At 47.8% G+C, this 8,493-nt stretch overlaps 2 long non-coding RNA genes across 2 annotated transcripts in view; one reads left to right on the top strand and one right to left on the bottom strand.

The window, feature by feature from the left end:
• LOC133218066 (uncharacterized) overlaps window positions 1-8,493 on the bottom strand; it is a 228,851-nt gene that overhangs the window by 34,951 nt on the left and 185,407 nt on the right. The window lies entirely within an intron of this gene.
• On the top strand, window positions 689-2,484 carry LOC133218052 (uncharacterized). Its single transcript, XR_009727041.1, has 2 exons — window positions 689-820; window positions 1,287-2,484. It is a non-coding gene; the product is annotated as an uncharacterized LOC133218052 (long non-coding RNA).

The raw sequence follows: 8,493 nt of genomic DNA, 5'->3' as shown, positions 1-8,493 counted from the left end.
GGAGCTTCATACCCAGGAGGTGCCAGGTTTCCACATCTCACTGATGGGAGAGTTTCTTTTGGTGATTCTCAGAAGCACAGAACCCAGCAACCAGGCCTGTAGCCATGTCCATCACCAAAAGGTAGGCAGCATAGAACCACAGGCTGGTTTGGGTTGGAAAGTACCTTAAGATCATCCAATTCCAACCCTCTGCCATGGTCAGGGACACCTCACTGTAGACCATGTTGCTGAAGGCTCTGTCCAGCCTGGCCTTGGACACTGTCAGGGATGGAACATTGAAGAAAAGCTATTCAAAACTGGCTTCTGGGCCTTTCAGTTCAAAATCCTGTAGTTTCTCTGGTACAAGGAAATATTTTCTGGTTTATTGTTGTAAGAAACCTAGAATTGCTGTTTCCTTTATTTCCAAATTTATTTTGATCCCCCTTCCTAATTGTTTATAGCTACAAGAGGAATGTACCATATGGAACCTCTCAATCAGTTAGAACTATCCCATATGCTTACAAGAGAAAGCATCACCAAATATTTCTGAAATGAGGATTGACACTGGGGGAGTCTCCAAGTCCTCTGTTTGCTTATGGAATGGTGCATGTCGGCAGAAAGAAGTGTGAGCATCTTTAATGCTGGCATATTTGTGACTATGCAGGTTTTGAGTTCTTGTCTAGCGTCAACTGACTACTCAGGAACAGTTCACTGGCTCTGACCTGACCTCAGTTAAAGTTTGAATGGAAGCTGTTGCTGTTTTGTGTTGCAGCAGTATAGGATATGAGAAGAGTGATTAGATTTCCTCTAAAGTGGAAAGATGCTTCAGACCATGCCTAAGGTAACTGAGATCAGCACACTTCATTCTGTCGTTTGGCTCCTTTTATTTCAACTTAAAACCTTTGATCGTTACAGCAGTAGCTCATGTTTAGAGAAAGCAATGTTACCTTGGATCAAATTGACAGCAGCATCTGAGTCCAGAGGAGGCCATGGAGATGCTGGGAGGGATGGAACAGCTCTGCTCTGGAGCCAGGCTGAGAGAGCTGGGCTTGTTCAGCAACATTTCTTTATCATATATACTTGTGCATATTAGCATGCACATACACCTTTATACTGCTCCTTTCTATAGCTTACACATTTAGGAACATAACAGAAGCTTATTTAGAGTTTCATTAGTAAATCACTAATACTTGGCTGCCTGTCCTGGCCTGTGCTCAGAGCAGTGGCACGAGTATCCTGCTGCTCAATTCTGCCTTTGTCAGCTGCAAAGCTCTTGCCTGTTTCACATTTCACACCTCATCTCACAGGTCCCTGCAGGGTTTTGCCACGGTTGGTGCGGGCTCGCCCACTTCTCCAGGAGCAAATCCTGTGCTCCGCAGGCTTGGAAGGCAGAGAGAGCAGAGGTTTGGGAGAGCTCACCAGCTGCTTCAGGCCTGGTAAAGTGTGTGTTAGGAGCTCAGCCTTCTTGGGGGAATTTCAGGATCGACTTCCCAGGGGAGGTTCTGCAAATGAGGATGGGTGTTAAAGCAGATCTGCCAAATCATGGAAGAATCACAGGGTCCTAGAATGGTTTGTGCTGGAAGGAACCTTAGAGCTCATCCAGTTCCCAACCCCCTGCCAACGGGCAGGGACACCCATCAGCATTTACTAGTGTGGCTGGGTCAGGATTAAACATTGCAGCAGGCTGCGTGCCAGTGGAAATCTAGGGAGGAAGGTCTTTCCTCTTTCACATTTAAACAAGATCTTAACTTGCAACTCCTTGTCTTTCCCTAAGCATCGTTCAGTGAAAAGAAAACACCTTGCTGCCTTTTTCAGCCTTTATGATGGACAGAATGCTGATAGAGCTGTGCAGAAGGAGCTCAAGGCCACCAAGGCTGGGAAACATTCTGCTTCTGCAGCACTTGCAGGTCACTGTGGGGTTTTGCATTCATTAGCTCTCCAGAGTCCCCATGGGGCACCAGGGCTTTGCATATTCACCTGTTACCAAAGAGAAGAGCTGCTCATTTCCCTCATGTGCATTTGTGTACCATACATTTACCCCCTCTGCCTTTATTGGAGAAGATGTTAGGAAGGAAAAACCTGATAATCATCAAGAGACAGGTCAGTAATAGATTACACACACACACGTTTTGAGATTCTTCCCTTCTAAGCAGTATTAATAACTTTTACCAGAGTTATTTTGCTGCTCAGCGTCTTTCTTTAGGCAAGCGGTTGTTTCCAAAGGAGGAAAATGAGTTCTGGGAAGGGTTTTCCCTTCACAAGGCACATTTCCACCACAGGGATTGCTCCAACAAATTCTGTCGTGCCAGTCTGTGATTTCTAACACGTTCTTCAGGAGCGAGAGGCTGCTATAGCTGCCATCCCAAAGCTGTGAGCAGGGATCACTGGTGGTCTGTAGGACCAATATGGAACTGCTAATTTTAGCCAGGAATGGAGCCTCAAATAAAATGTTCTTCCTCAATCTCATGGAAAAAAAGTTTATTAAACAGAATCGTATCACTTAAATGTGGCTGTAACTTTCTAGTCTGAGCAGTGAGATGTGTGGGTTGAAAAGCAGCCCTGAAGGCATTGCTTGCTCTATTAGGCTAGTTTTTGTCTTAAGTAAACCTATAGAGAGGTTAGAATTTACTCCTCCAGCGTGTGGTACATCACTGTGAGGTTGTCTGAGCATCTCATACTCAATGTGATGAGTATGCTTAGAGAAGATGCACATTTATCTCTCCAGCAATTGCTTCTTAAACAGGTCAGATCTGAGGATAACTGGTGGTTGGTGTTAACTATAGTTCGGTTTGGGGGTCTAAAGCCCTAAAGGCTTTTAGTTTGTTAAAGTTTGTGTAAATGGGTGGTGAAAGCATTGGAAATGCTGGTGTTTGTGGTGTAGGAAAGGGCACAGATGCTTCTGCAGTGATTGTGTGAGCACTGCTGTGCAAAATCACTGTGTACCTTTGGTAGTTCATGCTGAGCTGCTTCCCCATGCAGCGGAGGAGCCAGGGAACTCCTCAGTTCATCTATCACTTGCAATTCAAAGCAGGTAAAGCACTAAAATAATATCAAGAGCAAGAGACCATTTCTCTTCCGTGTGCAGGTGCTTTCGTGCAGTCGATGAGGACAGTGCTTATCTCTGCCATTACTTCTGTGCTGGCATTCCAAAGGAAGGCAATTGATTTAGTGAGGTTTAAAACAACAGCCTTGGCCTTCAGTGGTGTGAGAAGGGTTATCTGAAAACAACCCTGTGTTGAATTAACCCCCGGTGGGGTTGTCCCCTTTGAACTGATGATTTCCACACGCCAGGAGCTCCCTGTGCCAGACCAAATTGTGGAGTAAGACCCTTTGTAACACCGGAGCAACCAGAGCGGAGGAGGCAGAGCAGTAGGATTGCTGTGATCTTCAGCTTAAGCCAGTGCAGGTTACAACCCGTATCAATGGCAATCCATGTTGGTAATACCAACATCACATGGAAAGCCAAGTGATTCCCTTATCTGGTTGTCCTAGAAACTCCTCCGTAGCTCGATTCATCCCTTGGGAATCACACCTGAGATGTCCTTCCTCACCAAGAGAAATAGGTCCATATCGAACCCCTTGTAACCATCATTTCATAGCACATGGCTTTTCTGCTTGGCTTGAATGTTATTTTCTCTCTTTTATCATTCATGTCTTTGTCATTAGGTACAACTGGTTTGATTTTGGTTTCCCATTTCGTGGCTGGGTTTGATTTAAGGGCACTATGAAGGCATGCTGAATGCATCTGCAGGACAAGCGCTCTCCTTCCCTCCACCAGTGCCCTGCTTTACTGTCCCTTCACCCGTGTTTTGTTTGACTGGTTCTTGCTTTGAAGAACTTAAAATCTGTGTCTTTATGAGGCCTTAAACTGGGCAGGCCCGTGCAATGTATTGTAATGCATAAAATATATGTCAGGCTTTCCATTTTCAGTGTTAATGCAAAGGGTGATGGGGTTGCAGCAGTGAGAATGAGGGTTTCTCTCTGTTGTGAAGTGAGGCCATGGAAATGGGGAGGGTTTAATCCCCAGCAGAGTGCAGTGGCTGTGAAGCAGCAGAGCAGCAGCCCTCTGGAGCTGTTTTAATTAAGTACATGCAAATGAAGGCAGAATGATCTCACTTGTGCAACTTGCTGTCGAGATGCAGAATTCCTTTTGGCTTCAGGTCAATGTATGTTCATTGTGATTACTCCCACAGCCCAACGCCCATGGCAGCTCTACAGCCTGAGCTCCATCCACCCTGTGCAAGTGAGTGCCCATCCCTTCTGCAGCCCTCCAGTGCCTCCTTGCTGGTGGCTTTGCACTGGACCAGCCCCTTGACCTTACAAACAGGGATCTGTTACCAGCTCTCTGTACTTCGAAGGAAAACCCGAAGAAGCCGCTGAATAAACTGAAAGTGTTTTTTTTTTCTGAGCTTAACCTAATCCTTTCTAAAGCTTTTTTAATGCTGAATTCATTTCAAGCATATCACCCCCATCTCTTCTTGCTGCACAATCTTATCGTAGGATCCCAGACTGGTTTATGTTGGAAGGGACCTTAAAGCTCACCCAGTTCCAACCCCTGCCACGGGCAGGGACCCCTCCCACTAGAGCAGCTTGCTCCAAGCCCCTGTGTCCAACCTGGCCTTGAACACTGCCAGGGATGGGGCAGCCACAGCTTCTCTGGGCACCCTGTGCCAGCGCCTCAGCACCCTCACAGGGAAGAGCTTCTGCCTAAGAGCTCAGCTCAGTCTCCCCTCGGGCAGGTTCAAGCCATTCCCCTTGGCCTGTCCCTACAGGCCCTTATCCCAAGCCCCTCTCCAGGTTTCCTGCAGCCCCTTTAGGCACTGGAGCTGCTCTCAGGTCTCCCCTTCAGGAGCCTTCTCTTCTCCAGGCTGCCCCAGCCCAGCTCTCTCAGCCTCTCTGTTCATCTTTTGGCCTCCTCTGGACTTACTCAAGCAGCTCCACATCCCTCTTGTGTTGGGAGCCAGTTTGGGGAGCAAGGCCCTGGAAGGGTAATTCCCCACAGTGGACGTTGAGCAGTGATGGAGCATTCCAATAGGGCTGTTTGCAAAAATCCTGGATCAGCTCCATCCCTTTTCTGCACAGTTCTTTTCCTCCCTGAGTTTTCCCTATCAGAAAGGAAAGCAGAAGCAGGGCTGGCATCGCTTGGCCGTCAGGCAGTCACGAGCTTCACCTTACACCATGGACCATAATGGGACAGTTTGTGTACTTGAGGGCAGGCATGTGTTGTAGTGTCTCGCTGAATCAGGGCCTATATTTGGAGATCAACTGCAAGAGGCTGCAAATAGCTTGCATGCCTTGAACAAGGGCTTGGGATAAGGCGCTCTTTCCCTTGGGTGACCCCAGCGCTGCTCTGTCTCCCAGTTCCTGCTGCTGGAGAGGGTTCAAGGGAGCTTTCTCTTTCCAAAACAAAGCCTGTGCCAGGCTCCACTACAAGAGCAGGGCACCGTGCTCATGGAGCAGGAGGAAACAGTGCGTGTCCATTCCCAGCATGGTTTTGGAAGAGTGGTTTCCAGGCACAGCCCAAAGGGTTTGTGGGAATCATCTTCAGTGGGAGAAGAAGGCCCTGCAATGGGGAGGCACGAGTCCAGAGATGTCTGTGGTTCTGCATGGGAGACCTTTGGTGTGTGACAGTGAGTTGTGTCCATGGACCTTGGTTGCCCTCACGACAGATGGAGGTTGCGTTGGAAACTGACTCCGCTTGTACCACGGTGAGCACCCAAACTGCACCACAGTGATGGAATTGGACAAAGGTGGTTTGTGAGCTGGACAGAGTGCTCTCAGTGTCCTGTTCCTCAAAGACTGTCTCAGGAGGGATGGAAAGAGCAGATATTTGAGGGCATCTCTGCATCTGCAACCCCTTTTTTTGTTGGGTTGTAATTGTGCCTTTTTCCTTTAAACCAGAAGATTTCATTTCTAAAGAAATCCCATGCAAAGGATTGGACTGGATGGTCATTATAGAGCCCTTCTAACTGGAAATATTCTATTCTAAAGAAAGGGGGAGCTTTGCCCTAAGGCACTGACCAGCAGCACTCATTGCACTGCACTTCAGCAGAGCACCACCAAGTGAAAGAGGGGCCCAAAGGCAGAGAACCCTTCATATCCTCGGGGCAAAAAGCACAGAAACGCTTTAAAGTGAATGTCCAACAGTGGCACACTCCAGGCACACTCATGGGTTGATTGCATAGAGCATGTCACGATTACACCATGATTCCCTCGCGGAGGCGGCTCAGTACCCAGCCTGACAGAAGGTGCTGATGTGCATTATGACATTGCCTTTATTTCTCTCTTTCTTTTGCCATGATCATTTTTAATACTGATGAATAACTCTCAGCTGTAACTGCACAGTCATCCTGGGGGGGAGCGATCAGCAAACTGTCTCTGCTCTGAATGCTCTGTGCTCTTCCCTTCCCCACAAACCCCTCTCACAGGCTGACACCCGCTATTGTGCTGATGCTGTATTTGCTCCATCAAACCTCTCCATCTACTCCTGTTCTTTAGTTAGTTACAGAAAGCACTGAGTCAAGTGTTTCAGAGTTGTCATTTCAAACACGGATTCAGCATAAGAACCATAAAACAAGTGGGGTTTGGGGGAAGGCGAGAGAACCCATAAAGTATTAAATAGGATAAAGTACTAAATAGGATGAAGCTGAGCACAAGTTTTTAGTGGTGGAGCAGATCAGGACATTTATCATCCCTTTGCTCCCTGTTTTTCAGGATGGTCCTTGCCAACCCTGCCTGTTCTATGATTCTGCTTTATGCATAGAGACCCTTGAGCAGCGTTTAGGAAGAGCTGGTGTTGGCAGGCTGGCCAGATGAACAGTGCACTCAGTCGATAACAGGATGACTGTGAAGATCATAAGGACCTTAAGGTCATCCAGGTGATGGAGAGCTGGGATCCATGGATTGGTCCCCAGGGGCAGCGGGTTGGGTGCTTTCTGGGTGCTGACTCCAGAGGGTGCATGGAGCAGAGCACGATGGCAGCCTGCCCGCTGCTGCCAGCCCGTCATCTGCAGCATCTGCCAGCTTATCTCCGGGTGACATGTAATGTGCTGTTTACCATCTGTAAAGCATTAAATGACCCAGCCCCTATTTAAATCAGAGACTGTCTTGACAACTGCTGTCTGCAGCAGGGCTTTGGCTGTCTCCCCTTGCGGGGAGGCTGGAGGAGATCCACTGGTAAAAATGGAGGGGGGTATTCTTTAGAATAGCGGAATGCTAAGTGATGTTTAGAGCTCCTCATGCAGGTTGGTCATACAAATCCCAGGTTTCTCTGGGCTTTTTTTAACATTCTAATGGGATCTCCAGAGCACATTTCACTCACTGGAACCATCTGGGGTGAGCAGAGGAGGATTCCGAACACCAGGGAATGGGATTTATTTGAAGGCACGGGGCTGCTGGCCACAGCTGGGAGAAGGTAAGGTCTCTGTGTCTCTTGGTTTATGTCTATATGGATATATGCACCTTTGTTTTCAGACTTGGCAGTTTCTGGTATCATAACTAGAAGGATGAATGAGCTGCCATTTCTTCAGGTGGCTTAACTTAGGCTCTTCTTAGAGCTCCTCCATGGCAGGGGATTGGAACTGAATGAGCTTTAAAGTCCCTCCCAACCCAAACCATTCTATGATTTCTAATGCACTGACCCGTGCCATCCCACTGCAGCTGGGCTAGATGATGGCTGTAGCTCCCTTCCAACTACTCTATTCTATCCTGACATTAGGGCTTTACTGGGACACCAAACGAGCATGGCATGAGGTGCAATGGCTCATTTGGCATCTTGCAAAGGTCTGTACCAGCCCTGTGGGCTGCAGGGAGCTGCAGTTGTGTGCCCGGTGGGAAAGAAAGGGCAGAACATGAAGTGCGGAGCCTTCTGGATGTGCAGCAGGAGCAGGGCCCAGGAAGCAGCTCTAGCAAAGGACAGAGAGACCTTCAAACAGGTGAAACGCTCATGGTTGCTACTGGCAACATCTCGTGTCTGATGAGACGTGGGAAGCTGGGGAGGAGGCTGCTCCATCCATCTAATGCTCCCGTAGGATGCGAGCGCGTCTACCACCCATTCTGAGCTGAGCTCATTATAGAACCCGAACCAGCTATTGATCATACATCTTCTATTTAAACCCTTCGGAGATAAAAGCCTTTTACAGCCCAAAGTGAACCTTTCCTGCCACATTTTCAGGTTAAGCAACAGTTCTCACCCTTTATGAACATAGCCATAACGCACACGTTTCATCTTTTAGTGCGGTTCTCTCTCAGCTTGGAAAGCACCCTCATCCCTTCCCTTTTCCAAAGTGAAATAATTAAACCCAAAGGTTGATTTGCATCCCAATGTAGCTGTTTTCTCTCACATTAACTGAAATAAATGGCACAGAGGATTTTACCATGAGAATGTCATAACACATGGTTTTGGTATGGGGTTTTTTTTGCACCCCAAATAAGATAGACATTACAGTAAAAGCGTTTCTATCTTGTAATGGGTTTCGTTGGCTTCCTATATGCTGGTGTGGTGCCACCCTCCTG

This window comes from Neopsephotus bourkii, unplaced genomic scaffold (genome assembly GCF_033783945.1).
Source record: "Neopsephotus bourkii isolate Nb327-2 ecotype Australia unplaced genomic scaffold, CSIRO-AGI_Nbou_v1 NB_1189, whole genome shotgun sequence".
Lineage (NCBI taxonomy): Eukaryota > Metazoa > Chordata > Aves > Psittaciformes > Psittacidae > Neopsephotus > Neopsephotus bourkii.
This window is presented reverse-complemented; position numbering and strand designations above follow the sequence as displayed.